General features: G+C 39.3%; 1 long non-coding RNA gene across 18 annotated transcripts in view; it reads left to right on the top strand.

Moving 5' to 3' along the window:
* LOC147342470 (uncharacterized) overlaps nt 1-15,057 on the top strand; it is a 294,857-nt gene that overhangs the window by 58,238 nt on the left and 221,562 nt on the right. The window contains exon 4 of one of the 18 annotated variants that reach the window (XR_015158147.1): nt 11,981-12,130. The exons of the other annotated variants lie outside the window; for them this stretch is intronic. This is a non-coding gene — a long non-coding RNA (uncharacterized LOC147342470). Of the gene's footprint in view, nt 1-11,980; nt 12,131-15,057 lie in introns of those variants that run through there. 18 annotated transcript variants of the gene reach the window in all.

The raw sequence follows: 15,057 nt of genomic DNA, 5'->3' as shown, positions 1-15,057 counted from the left end.
TCGCATCAGGTGTCCAAACTATTGGAGTTATGGCTTCAACATCAGTCCTTCCAATGAACACCCAGGACTGATCTCCTTTAGGATGGACTGGTTGGATCTCCTTGCAGTCCAAGGGACTCTCAAGAGTCTTCTCCAACACCGCAGTTCAAAAGCATCAATTCTTCGGCACTCAGCTTTCTTTATAGTCCAACTCTCAAATCCATACATGACCACTGGAAAAACCATAGCTTTGACTCGACAGACCTTTGTTGGCAAAGTGATGTCTGCTTTTGAATATGCTATCTAGGTTGGTCATAACTTTCCTTCCACGGAGTAAGCGTCTTTTAATTTCATGATTGCAATCACCATCTGCAGTGATTTTGGAGCCCCCCAAAATAAAGTCTGACACTGTTTCCACTGTTTCCCCATCTATTTCCCATGAAGTGATGGGACCGGATGCCATGATCTTCGTTTTCTGAATGTTGAGCTGTAAGCCAACTTTATCACTCTCCACTTTCACTTTCATCAAGAGGCTTTTGAGTTCCTCTTCACTTTCTGCCATAAGGGTGGTGTCATCTGCATATCTGAGGTTATTGATATTTCTCCCGGGAGTCTTGATTCTGGCTTGTGCTTCCTCCAGCCCAGCGTTTCTCATGATGTACTCTGCATAGAAGTTAAATAAGCAGGGTGACAATATACAGCCTTGACGTACTCCTTTTCCTATTTGGAACCAGTCTGTTGTTCCATGTCCAGTTCTAACTGTGGCTTCCTGATCTGCATACAGGTTTCTCAAGAGGCAGATCAGGTGGTCTGGTATTCCCAACTCTTTCAGAATTTTCCACAGTTTATTGTGATCCACGTAGTCAAAGGCTTTGGCATAGTTTTATTTATATTTCTCTTTGCAATGTGCACAAAACATGATATTTGCAAATTTACTTTCAAAACTGTCTTGATCCCTTAGATTTTGTAAGTATTTTGCTTCTCTGCAGTGCATTCAACATGATGCTAACGTTCCCATTCACCTGTAAGTGTCTTCTTAGTCTTCATGAGCAAGCCATTTTGGGTCTCTATTCCCTTCTGCTCTTCCCTCTATTCCCTCCTCCTAGTCTCTGAGGCTCTTCGAGTGAAAAACAGGCCATCCCCTGCTGTATTTGAGAGAGTCACATGTGGATTGGTATGTACTCCAGAAATTTGTTCCATTGCTTTATTGTCACGACCCCACTGTGTGTAACCCCATTCAGTGCTAGTTATCAGCAACTTGCCTGGTGGCTCAGAGGGTAAAAAGTCTGCCTGCAATGCAGGAGACCCAGGTTTGATCCCTGGGTCAGGAAGATCCCCTGGAGAAGGAAATGCCAACCCATTCCAGTATTCTTGCCTGGAAAAGCACATGGATGGAGAAGCCTGGTGGGCAACACCCTATGTGGTCACAAAGATTCAGACACGACTGAGCAACTAACACACACACACACACACACACACACACCGGCAGCACTTCTTTTAACCTTTTTTTTTTTTCCCCACAACAAGTCTTCAAACTTCAACTTCTGCCCTGAGGACAAGTGCTGTCTGGTAGCTATTTGTTAAATGAAAGAATGTAAGAATAGCATCCATTGGCTAGTTAGGAGACTTTAATATCAGTAAGAGTTTTGAGATTTCACTATTTCCTAAAAAGTGTACTGAAAACATAAGCTAACATGTATGTGATTTGCTTTCTGATGCTCGTGAACTACTCAGGAAAGATCTTACCTGGCCAAGGAGGTTTTGGATTGGCTCCTCCGTTTTCTTAGGAAAATGAATCGCATGATTCTCAGTGCAGTGAAATATCCTTAGTTTACTTGTGTGTAACAACACCCTTCACATCCTCGTTCACAGACTGTTCTGCTGTTTCCAAAGGCTTTCTAAGGGCTATGCCAGTAAGTTGAAAGAACAAATCAAGTGACCCTGAAAGGACCTTGAGGAAGATGAGGGAAATAAGAGGTCATTTTTGGTAGCTGTCCACTTTCTTGGGTCCGAACATTGGTTGATTCATTACAATCCAAATCTATTTCTTAGCCTCCAGGTTTAAGGATTTTTTTCCTCAGTCATTTCAAAGTATTTTAGTCAAGGGAGCATGACAATGAGAGAACAAGAGTCAGTGTTTTTCCTTTTTAATAACTGAAATGTTTGAGTCCTTTAAAAATCTGGAAATCCCACTAGCAATCAGAATATCATTTTATAAATATAGCCCAAGAAGGTAGAATGTTTTACCTAGATTCTGATAAAGCTGTATGAGCCATTCCTGCTCCACAGCACACCAATGTCCTTTGGATTTTTATATCTCAATTCCATGGACAAGATGCTTTGGTGAAAATTTAATGAAACCTTTTGATGAATATTTTAGTATGTAACTATGAAGTTTATATTTGGCATACAGTTTATTTGGTCATAGCCTGGACCTAATTATTATTAATAGTTATGATCAAGCTACAACTTAAAATATTTTACATTCTTTGTATTATTAGCTTCATATATGTATAACTATGTTTTCCTTGGCTTATGGTCAATTTAATGCAGTTTGCTTCATTATTCCATGGATATGAGTTAGGTTAATTTTTATTGACATCTGCTTACATCTAGTTTAAACTTTAGTGGTATACATAACTTGGTTGTGACTTGAAATCACATGTGTGCATTGCTTTAATCAATTTGCCTTTTGGGACCCAGGTCCCCTTTTATATGCTGAGTCAATTATGGAGTTTATATCCCAGCCTACTGAAGATAAGTAAGTTAGTATTACTTAAAATTTGTATTCAAAATATAAGATACCTCATGTTATTTTTAGGTAAAATAGGTGTGAGAGCACAGTGACATTAACTGATAAAGATCAGATAGCAGGAGTGTTTTATGTATTATTAAAAAAATGTGGATGTTATCCTGGAAGCAAAGGAGGCCATTGAACCATTCTGACATATTTTAGAAAGGGAACAGGGACATATAGAATAAAATTTAGAAGTAATGAGTTGAGAAAACAAAAGGGAAGACAAAGACTCAGTTCAGTTCAGTCGCGTCCGACTCTTGGCGACCCCATGAATCACAGCACGCCAGGCCTCGCTGTCCATCACCAACTCCCGGAGTTCACCCAGACTCACGTCCATCGAGTCAGTGATGCCATCCAGCCATCTCATCCTCTGTCATCCCCTTCTCCTCCTGCCCCCAATCCCTCCCAGCATCAGAGTCTTTTCCAATGAGTCAACCCTTCGCATGAGGTAGCCAAAGTACTGGAGTTTCAGCTTTAGCATCATTCCTTCCAAAGAAATCCCAGGACTGATCTCCTTCAGAATGCACTGGTTGGATCTCCTTGCAGTCCAACGGACTCTCAAGAGTCTTCTCCAACACCACAGTTCAAAAGCATCAATTCTTCGGTGCTCAGCCTTCTTCACAGTCCAACTCTCACATCCATATATGACCACTGGAAAAACCATAGCCTTGACTAGACGGACCTTTGTTGGCAAAGTAATGTCTCTGCTTTTGAATATGCTATCTAGGTTGGTCATAACTTTCCTTCCAAGGAGTAAGCGTCTTTTAATTTCATGGCTGCAGTCACCATCTGCAGTGATTTTGGAGCCCCCCAAAATAAAGTCTGACACTGTTTCCACTGTTTCCCCATCTATTTTCCATGAAGTGATGGGACCGGATGCCATGATCTTAGTTTTCTGAATGTTGAGCTTTAAGCCAACTTTTTCACTCTCCTCTTTCACTTTCATCAAGAGGCTTTTGAGTTCCTCTTCACTTTCTGCCATAAGGTGGTGTCATCTGCATATCTGAGGTTATTGATATTTCTCCCGGCAATCTTGATTCCAGCTTGTGCTTCCTCCAGCCCAGTGTTTCTCATGATGTACTCTGCATAGAAGTTAAATAAGCAGGGTGACAATATACAGCCTTGACGTACTCCTTTTCCTATTTGGAACCAGTCTGTTGTTCCATGTCCAGTTCTAACTGTTGCTTCCTGACCTGCATACAGATTTCTCAAGAGGCAGGTCAGGTGCTCTGGTCTTCCCATCTCTTTCAGAATTTCCCACAGTTTATTGTGATCCACACAGTCAAAGGCTTTGGCATAGTCAATAAAGCAGAAATAGATGTTTTTCTGGAACTCATTTGCTTTTTCCATGATCCAGCTGATGTTGGCAATTTGATCTCTGGTTCCTCTGCCTTTTCTAAAACCAGCTTGAACATCAGACAAAGACTAGTAAGAGTCTCTTGCAATGATCTGGTGAATGGGAACACAAAATCACAGCACAGAGGGAATCCTGGGATAAGTGTGGAAATGGGGGTTGTATTAGGATTCTCTAGAAAAACAGGACCAATAGGTGTGTATAGACGATATTTATTACAAAGAATTTGCTCGTGCAGTTTACAGAGGCTAAGAAGTTCTGCCATCTGCCAACTGGAGACTCAGGAAAGCTGGTGGTATAACTTAGTCCAAGTCTAAAAGCCCAAGAAATAGGAAGCCTCTGATGTAGATTGGGCTTCCTGGGTGGCTCACTGGTAAAGAATCTTCATGCCAATGCAGGAGGTGCCAGAGACACAGGTTTGATCCCTGTGTGGGGAAGGTCCCCTGGAGTAGAAAATGGCAGCCTGCTCCAGTATACTTGCCTGGAGAATCCCATGGACAGAGGAACCTCGTGGGCTACAGCACATGGGGCCACAAAGAGTTTGACACGAGTGAACGACTGAGCAGACACATGATGAAGATTGTAATCTGAGTCTAGAGAATTGAGAACCAGGAGCACAGAGAGGTGTCCCAGCTCAAGACAGAAAAGCTGAATTCTTTCATCCTCTGCCTATTTGTCCCATTCAGGCCCTTATTAGATTGGATTGTGCTCATCCATATTGAGGATGGCAAACCACTTTACTGAGTCTATGTATTCCAATGCCAATTTCACCCAGAAATGTCCTCATAGAGACCCAGAAATAAGGTTTAGCCTAATACCTGGGTACCCCATTATCTAGTCAAGTTGGCACACACACAAATAACCATCATAAGTGGGAAACTGACAAGTGAGAATTTGCTGGTAAATGACTGGGAAACTTGAGGCAAATTATTTTTAATAATCAACTACATTTCTTAACTGATCTTTTCTGATTTACATAATCTGATTCCATTATCTAATAGCTTGCCATCATTATCCATTGTTATCTTTATAAAATATACAGTGCACCACTGCCTTGAGTTATTGGAATTTTGGTTGACATGGAGAAAAGAGAAGAGACTATCCATGAGTCAAGACAGAATACTTCTAAAAGTCTAAAGGAGTAGGACATTTGAAGTGGGAGTTGACCAAGAGACTCTGATAGTTCACAAAACTATGAGTGAGGTCCTGGATTTAATATTGTATATGGGAGGAGCTCCCCATGGCCTTCTATTTTTTTCCCTAAATGTTAGGGAGAAAGCAATCCCCAAATCCTAGCTAACTTGTGGACATACAAACTAGAGATATTCAAGTTACAATTTAAAAAATAATTTTAAAGCATTTTTCATGAGAAAGCTTTGTACAAACTATGAGATTCTTAAAGTAATGTATATCTATGTTGGAAATCAGGCAAAAGCTCTAATTCTGTGATGCTTGTTCAGTGTGTAACTTGGGACAAATTAGTATGTCTCATTTTACTTATCTTTTATATTCAAAAGTGATTATAGATGCTACAAAATGTTACCTCCTAACTGCTATGAAAACTCAGAAGATGAATATGATACGTGTTCTTTCTTTATATAATTCCTTACTATATCTCTAAACCTGGCAAAGTGTGCATTCAGCCACTGTTGAAAGGCTCTGGAGCTATGATCTAGAAGAATAGCCAGGTTAGATAATTAGAGTAATCATTTACTAAGCAGCCATTGCATGCTAGCTATTAATTTTGGTAGCATTTAATTACCCACAAACTTTATACAGTAGGTTTTGTTATTTTCCTTTAGATGGAAAATTGAGTTCTAATAGTATTTAAATAAATGATCAAGGGGAACAGCTTATTTAACTTCCAGGACTACTCCAAACTCAGCAAATTATTTGTATTTGCCTCATCAATATGTTATTAGTTGTACCAGTTTTGTAGCACTCAGTTATGAAATGAAATGACTAGATGTCCCTTCCTGAGCTTCTTTCCCCTTTGTACATGTTAGAAGAAAATAAAGACTCTATGTCTTATCTATAGTCAATATTGTCTATATTAAATATAGTGACAATCTCCACCATCAATAGTAAATCATTTCTAATGGTCTAAGGTGTTGAGTTACTAATAAATTAATAGTATCCTAAACTTATGTCTTTCCGTATATTAGTAAAATGTGTTGTCATAAAGTGTTTCCTGAATAGCTTAGCAAACATGATAAATATTCACAATCAGAAAGCTTAACTTTAGGGAAAGAGCCTTTCCTTATGGTGATGGAATGTTTCATAATAGACTAAATTTCTTTTTGCCTTTTTCATCCCTATTCTGACTCTCATTTATAAACAATGTGTAATATGGCACAAGGACACAGATATAAGAGGGGAAAGAAAGGAAATCCATACAAAACGTATTTTCTATTGCTCATTTTTGTCTCCCCTTGCTCAGAGGAAATTCACTTGAGTATTTTGCCAAAACAAAAGTAGTAACAACAACAAAAAAACACATTAAAGATTACTTGTTTTGTTTTGTTTTTTGCTGACTTTTGGAGATACTTACCTGATGTTGCCTGACATAAAAATGGCCAGAGGCAGATGTTAACTGGTATGTACATTTTAAAGAACTGTTGAGATGTATGTGATCTCTTCAATTGGAGATGTCAAAAGAGCATCCACAGGTTTGCAATGTAATTGAAAGTAGGCACAGACAGATCTCACTCTTAACATACTGAATACTGATTAAGATATTAATTCACAGGAAATACAAAGTTTCTTTAATGGTAGAAATATGATCCCTAATTGAGAAGAAAAAATAAAAGTTAAAGGGGAAGAGTCAGAAAGCAAATGTTCCTTGAAGTACAGATCTATTTTGATTTAGGTACTCAATATGAGAAAAACACCCAGACAGAAGGAAGAGCTAGCATCGTTTCTTAAAAGCTCAGCTTGTAACTAGCCTCCACCAGCATTTTACTCGCATCCTAAGGACTCTACTACCAAGCAGCCCCTCCCTCAGCTTAATGGCAGGGTCATGTGATATTAACTTTGGGAAGGCAAATTGTTTACAGATGAAAACAAACTTGATTTTTGATTAGAGAAAGTTGGGAAAATCCTGAAATAAAAAGGAAGTTAGGCTTTCATGATGGTAGGAATAGGCCAGCTCAAGAAGGACCATGAGAGCCATACTAAGAGGTTTCTGAGTTTATTCTAGAGGCAATCAATTGTATTTAGTAGGCATTCAGTTCCATTTAGTCATGCAGTCGACTATTTGCCACCCCATGAACTGCAGCTTGCCAGGCCTCCCTGTCCATCACCAACTCCTGGAGTCTACCCACAGCCATGTCCATTGAGTTGGTGATGCCATCCAACCATCTCATCCTCTGTCATCCCCTTCTCCTCCTGCCCTCAGTCTTTTCCAACATCAGGGCTTTTCAAATGTGTCAGCTCTTCACATCAGGTGTCCAAAGTATAGGACTTTCAGCTTCAACATCAGTCCTTCCAATGAAAACCCAGGACTGATCTCCTTTAGGATGGACTGGTTGGATGTCCTTGCAGTTCAAGGGACTCTCAAGAGTCTTCTCCAACACCACAGTTCAAAAGCATCAATTCTTTGGTGCTCAGCTTTCGTTATAGTCCAACTCTCATATCCATACATGAACACTGGAAAAACCATAGCCTTGACTAGAAAATATTAAGAAGAGGTGACAAGAATACACAGAAGAACTGTACAAAAAAGATCTTCATGACCAAGATAATCACGATGGTGTGATCACTTACCTAGAGCCAGACATCCTGGAATGTGAAGTCAAGTGGGCCTTAGGAAGCATCACTACAAAGAAAGGTGGTGGAGGTTGAGCTATTTCAAATCCTGAAAGATTACGCTGTGAAAGTGCTGCACTCAATATGCCAGCAAATTTGGAAAACTCAGCAGTGGCCATAGGACTGGAAAATGTCAGTTTTCATTCCAATCCCAAAGAAAGGCAATGCCAAAGAATGCTCAAACTACCGCACAGTTGCACTGATCTCACATGCTAGTAAAGTAATGCTCAAAATTCTCCAAGCCAGGCTTCAGCAGTACATGAACCATGAACTTCCAGACACTCAAGCTGGTTTTAGAAAAGGCAGAGGAACCAGAGATCAAATTGCCAACATCTGCTGGATCATGGAAAAAAGCAAGAGAGTTCCAGAAAAACATCTATTTCTGCTTTATTGACTATGCCAAAGCCTTTGACTGTGTGGATCACAATAAACTGTGGAAAATTCTGAAAGAGATGGGAATCCCAGACCACCTGACCTGCTTCTTGAAAAACCTGTATGGAGGTCAGGAAGAAACAGTTAGAAGGAAACATCGAACAACAGACTGGTCATGGCTAAGGTCATGGCATCTGGTCCCATCACTTCATGGCATATAGATGAGGAAATAATGGAAACAGTGACAGACTTTATTCTTTTGGCCTCCAAAATCACTGCAGATGGTGACTGCAGCCATGAAATTAAAAGATGTTTCCTCCTTGGAAGAAAAACTATGACCAGCCTAGACAGCATATTAAAAAGCAGAGACAACTAATGTCCGTCTAGTCAAGGCTATGGTTTTTCAAGTGTCATGTATGAATGTCAGAGTTGGACTATAAAGAAAGCTGAGTGCCAAAGAATTGATGCTTTTGAATTGTGGTGTTGGAAAAGACTCTTGAGAGTCCCTTGAACTGCAAGGAAATCCAAACAGTCTATCCTAAATGATATCAGTCCTGAATATTCATTGGAAGGACTGATGCTGAAGCCGAAACTCAATACTTTGGCCTCCTGATGGGAAGAACTGACTTATTTGAACAGACCCTGATGCTGGGAAAGATTGAAGGCGGAAGGAGAAGGGGATGACAGAGGATGAAATTCTTGGATGGCATCACCAAGTCAATGGACATGAGTTTGAGGGAGCTCCAGGAGTTGGTGATGGACAGGGAAACCTGGCGTGCTGCAGTTCATGGGGTCACAAAGAGTTTGACACGACTGAGTGAACTGAACTAAACTGATTTGAACACATGATATTTAGGCATTAATATGAAAAAACTCCTCTTTCTCATGATCCCTTCCTACCATCTACAAGGAAAATGTCATAGTGTATAGTACAATTTACTTTGGCCTCATGGAAGATGTCACCATCCCTATTGTGGGGCCTATATCTTCAATACTGTATCCAGCATCATTAAAGTATTGATGTAAAATAAATGTAAACTAATTTCTTATATTAATTCTCAGTGACTAAAGCTGTAGAAGAATGATAGAAAGCAGTTACCTCCATACATGGGAGAATTCCAGGGCATAGGAGATGGGTTTGAGGACCGTCACCATGCACTCAGTATTTCCAGTTCCCTCTGCCTTCATCAAATCTCAAATTTTCTGTGTACACAGTTTTCTTAGTAGGTCATTTTAATTCACCTACCAGGACACCATGAGGTGGTTTTTGAGTGCCGGACTTTGTAAGCATAGCCTATCCTTGGGAGGGAGGAGGTAGACTCAGCTTACTTTTCATATTGATAGTTCCATTTGACTTTTATCCTTGCTGTTCTTCAGTTGCCAAGTCATGTCTGACTCTTTGCACCCCCATGGAATGCAGCATGCCAGGCTTCCCTGTCCTTCCTGACATCTCAGAGTTTGCTCAAACTCATGTCCATTGAGTCAGTGATGCAATCCAACCATCTCATCCTCTGTCACCTCCTTCTGCTCCTGCCTTCAATCTTTCCCAGCATCAAGTTATTTTCCCATGAGTCGAATTGGTATCAGGTGGCCAGAGTATTGGATCTTCAGCATCAGTCCTTCCAATGTGTATTCTGGATTGATTTCCTTTAGGATTGACTGGTTTGATCTCTTTGCTGTCCAAGGGACTTAAGAGTCTTCTCCAACACCACTGTTGGAAATCCTCAATTCTTTAGCACTCAGCCTTCTTTACGGTCCAACTGTCACATCTGTACATGACTACTGGAAAAACCATTACTGATAAAAACCAATTTTATCCTTAAATTGTTTTATTCTGCATTATGTTTGTCTTGTAAGCTGCTTCAAATGGTTTTGGTTTAGGGAAAATGTGATATACATCCTAAATAAATACACTAGCAAAAACAAATTATATTTGAAATGAAAAATAAATGAAGCTTCCCATTTTCTGGAATTACTTAGCAGAGACACATTTTATGAATTGTGAGACTAGGCTGAGTATAGAAATACTAATGAGGTAGCTAGACTCAATAAATATTCCACATTCCTGCTACAATTAGGATTCCCTGTGCTTTTTGAAGCTGGGGTTCAAGGATAAGCAGATGTGGTTTTCTTTGAATGAAATGAAATGAATGATATTTTGTTTGATTTTATCACTTGCTTCTTTGTAACTGTACAGACTAAAGACATTATTCTTAACAGAATTCAAAAATACATGAGAATATTTTTTGACTCAGAACTCTTTATAAGCCTACAAATTCTTTAGAAAGTCATTTGCTAATTGTGGTTATTTTTCTCAGTAAACTTTAGGTTGATTCATTTTACTGAGTGCAAATATATACTATTTATTTTAATTAATATTGTATTTTATGTTAGACACATCGTACTGAAATTGTTAGATTAATTAACATGATTAATTCATTGCTTTACATTTTAGTGCCAAGCTTTAAAGGTGATCAACTTTAAATGTTACCATAAAATTTCTTTATAGCATTTAACCACTGAGTATATATTATTAATCAGCTTATTGTTAATGCCAGCAATGATGGCTAAAATAGATGCACTAATTATGTTTGGAAATAAACTACATGCTGCTTTTTCACATTCAGAGTGTGATAAATTCCACGTGTAAAAGGGAATCTTTTATTTTAGAGTTGTAAGGGATTTTAAAATTAATCAAATAAAAGTAAAACTATAATTTATAAAGGGATTACTATATACCAACAATGGCACACAATATTGCCTTTCATCCATAATAGTCCCATGTGGCAGACATTATTATTCCTAATTTTAGATGAGAACAGGGGGATAAACAGTAATTGTTTCCCATGTCACATACTAGTAAGTGAAAGAACCCAGATTTCAACCCGAATATCTTTAGTACTAAAGTTTACTTAAATTTAAGAATTCTGTTGCCTTTTAGTTAAGGTATCATCGATCTAGAGAATAAAATCATATACAACTTCATGTAGTAGTTGAAAGCAAAACATTTTTCCAAGTAAGAATTACCTACTCTACTGTGGATATATAACTTAATATTATTCTCTTTACAATTTAGAAAAATAATTGTTTTAAGGAAAAAACACACCAAAGCCTTGGAGTAAGAACTCATACTTTCATAATCTGAAATTTTCTTCATAGACTCAGAGATTCTGATGATAATCTCACTTATGCCTCCATCCTACTAGGAATGTATTTACTGGATCCTCAGGAAGGGTGCGGGGGGGTGGGGGTGGTGGTGGAAGACAAGACATATGCAATTCTAATTTAAAAAAAAAGACCTGTGCGGTTCTAGAAAGCTCCACAGGTAATGGAAATTAAACTCTTGACTGATCAGTTGGAGGCCACTGTCCTAGTTTGTTTTCATGGTCATATAATAAGAGACAAACCAAAGAGGAATATGGCTAATGGAGCAATGCTCTGCAAGGGGTGAGTTAAACTGGGTGAAGTGTGGTGACTATTCTGTCACTGGAGGCATCAGAATATTCATGCCATTGATGATCAGCAATTTAATTATAAATCTTCAAATATATTAGAGCTTTCAATTCAATAGTATGTAAATTCTCTAGAATGGGCTAGGAGAATAATAAGACCTTCTATGGAATTTTCAGTGTTAGAACTAACACCCAAAAAAGATATTCTTTTCATTATAGGGAACTGGAATGCAAAAGTAGGAAGTCAAAAAACACCTGGGGTAACAGGCAAATTTGGCCTTGGAATACAGAATGAAGCAGGGCAAAGGCTAATAGAGTTTTGCCAAGAAAACGCACTGGTCATAACAAACACCCTCTTCCAACAACACAAGAGAAGACTCTACACATGGACATCACCAGATGGTCAACACTGAAATCAGATTGATTATATTCTTTGCAGCCAAAGATGGAGAAGCTCTATACAGTCAGCAAAAACAAGACCAGGAGCTGACTGTGGCTCAGATCATGAACTCCTTATTGCCAAATTCAGACTTAAATTGAAGAAAGTAGGGAAAACCACTAGACCATTCAGGTATGATCTAAATAAAATCCCTTAAGATTATACAGTGGAAGTGAGAAATACATTTAAGGGACTAGATCTTATAGATAGAGTGCCTGATGAACTATGGACGGAGGTTGTGACATTGTACAGATGAAAGGGATCAAGACCATCCCCATGGAAAAGAAATGCAAAAAAGCAAAATGGCTGTCTGGGAGGCCTTACAAATAGCTGTGAAAAGAAGATAAGTGAAAAGCAAAGGAGAAAAGGAAAGATATTCCCATCTGAATGCAGAGTTCCAAAGATTATCAAGGAGAGATCAGAGAGCCTTCCTCAGCGATCAATGAAAAGAAATAGAGGAAAACAACAGAATGGGAAAGACTAGAGATCTCTTCAAGAAAATTAGAGATACCAAGGGAACATTTCATGCTAACATGGGCTCAATAAAGGACAGAAAAGGGAAGCAGAAGATATTAAGAAGAGGTGGCAAGAATACACAGAAGAACTGTACAAAAATGATCTTCCTGACCCAGATAATCACGATGGTGTGATCACTGACCTAGAGCCAGACATCCTGGAATGTGAAGTCAAGTGGGCCTTAGAATCACTATGAACAAAGCTAGAGGAGGTGATGGAATTCTAGTTGAGCTATTTCAAATCCTAAAAGATGATGCTGTGAAAGTGCTGCATTCAATATGCCAGCAAATTTGGAAAACTCAGCAGTGGCCACAGGACTGGAAAAGGTCAGTTTTCATTCCAATCCTAAAGAAAGGCAATGCCAAAGAATGCTCAAACTACCACACAATCACACTCATCTCACACGCTAGTAAAGTAATGCTCAAAATTCTCCAAGCCAGGCTTCAGCAATATGTGAACCGTGAACTTCCTGATGTTCAAGCTGGTTTTAGAAAAGGCAGAGGAACCAGAGATCAAATTGCCAACATCCGCTGGATCAGTGAAAAGCAAGAGAGTTTCAGAAAAGCAAGGGAGTTTCAGAAAAACATCTATTTCTGCTTTATTGACTATGCCAAAGCCTTTGACTGTGTGGATCACAATAAACTGTGGGAAATTCTGAAAGAGATGGGAATACCAGACTACCTGACCTGCCTCTTGAGAAACCTTTATGCAGGTCAGGAAGCAACAGTTAGAACTGGACATGGAACAACAGACTGGTTCCAAATAGGAAAAGGAGTATGTCAAGGCTGTATATTGTCACCCTGTTTATTTAACTTCTATGCAGAGTACATCATGAGAAACGCTGGGCTGGAGGAAGCACAAGCTGGAATCAAAATTGCTGGGAGAAATATCAGTAACCTCAGATATGCAGATGACACCACCCTTATGGCAGAAAGTGAAGAGGAACTAAAAAGCTTCTTGATGAAAGTGAAAGTGGAGAGTGAAAAAGTTGGCTTAAAGCTCAACATTCAGAAAACTAAGATCATGGCATCTGGTCCCATTACTTCATGGCAAATAGATGGGGAAACGGTGTCAGACTTTATTTTTTGGGGCTCCCAAATCACCGCAGATGGTGACTGCAGCCATGAAATTAAAAGACGCTTACTCCTTGGATGGAAAGTTATGACCAACTTAGACAGCATATTAAAAAGCAGAGACATTACTTTGCCAACAAAGGTCCATCTATTCAAGGCTGTGGTTTTTCCAGTGGTCATGTATGGATGTGAGAGTTTGACTGTGAAGAAAGATGAGCGCCGAAGAATTGATGCTTTTGAACTGTGGTGTTGGAGAAGACTCTTGAGAGTCCCTTGGACTGCAAGGAGATCCAGCCAGGCCATCCTGAAGGAGATCAGTCCTGGGTATTCATTGGAAGGACTGATGCTAAAGCTGAAACTCCAATACTTTGGCCACCTCATGCGAAGAGTTGACTCATTGGAAAAGACTCTGATGCTGGGAGGGATTGGGGGCAGGAGGAGAAGGGGATGACAGAGGATGAGATGGCTGGATGGCATCACCAACTCGATGGACGTGAGTTTGAGTGAACTCTGGGTGTTGGTGATGGACAGGGAGGCCTACCGTGCTGCAATTCATGGGGTTGCAAAGCGTCAGACACGACTGAGTGACTGAACTGACTGAACTGATGGAATTTGACTTAATGCAAGCTTATTTGCATGACATGAACATAGACACATGTGCACATACATGTATGTATAAAGGTCATGGGGGAAAAAAAGAGAAACTCAATTTTTAAGTAAGTAAATTTCTGAAAATTCTGTCATGTGCCTTCTCCTCAGGAAACTAGAGAGGCTGTCAAGGGGGTGAGGCTAAGGGAAGCAGCAAAAACTGATCATACACTTACTTATTTTCTAACTTTTCCTAATTCCATGCATCCTCAGTCTCTTCATTTTTATATCATTTTGTATTGAAATGCCTACACATTTTATTAGGCCTTTTATATTCTAAATAAATTTTTATCTACATAGTAAAACAAGTATGGTCCACACCATATGTTTATATGGATCTACCTATTCTTCCTTTTAATTGCTGTATTGCTTTGGTTTGAAGCTGACACTGAAGCCTTATGGTGGTCATGTGCACACACCACTGCTTCTAAAGGTAGCCCTTATCTAATGACTGATCAACCCAAGGCTTTATGGGAATTAGCCAAAGTCCACTATTGAGAGCTAGGGAAGTACTGATGAAACTGAAGTCAGAGGATGCTGGATCAACTAAGGTGAAACACAGATTTTATCAATATGGGAACATTCACATGAATTACAGACTTCAACACCTTGAATCCTAG

This window comes from Bos grunniens, chromosome 29, assembly GCF_055505025.1.
Source record: "Bos grunniens cultivar Pamir isolate PY7600 chromosome 29, Bosgru_T2T1.0, whole genome shotgun sequence".
NCBI classification, from domain to species: Eukaryota; Metazoa; Chordata; class Mammalia; order Artiodactyla; family Bovidae; genus Bos; species Bos grunniens.
Note: the sequence above shows the minus strand (reverse complement) of the source record. Positions and strands in the feature narration are given on the sequence as shown.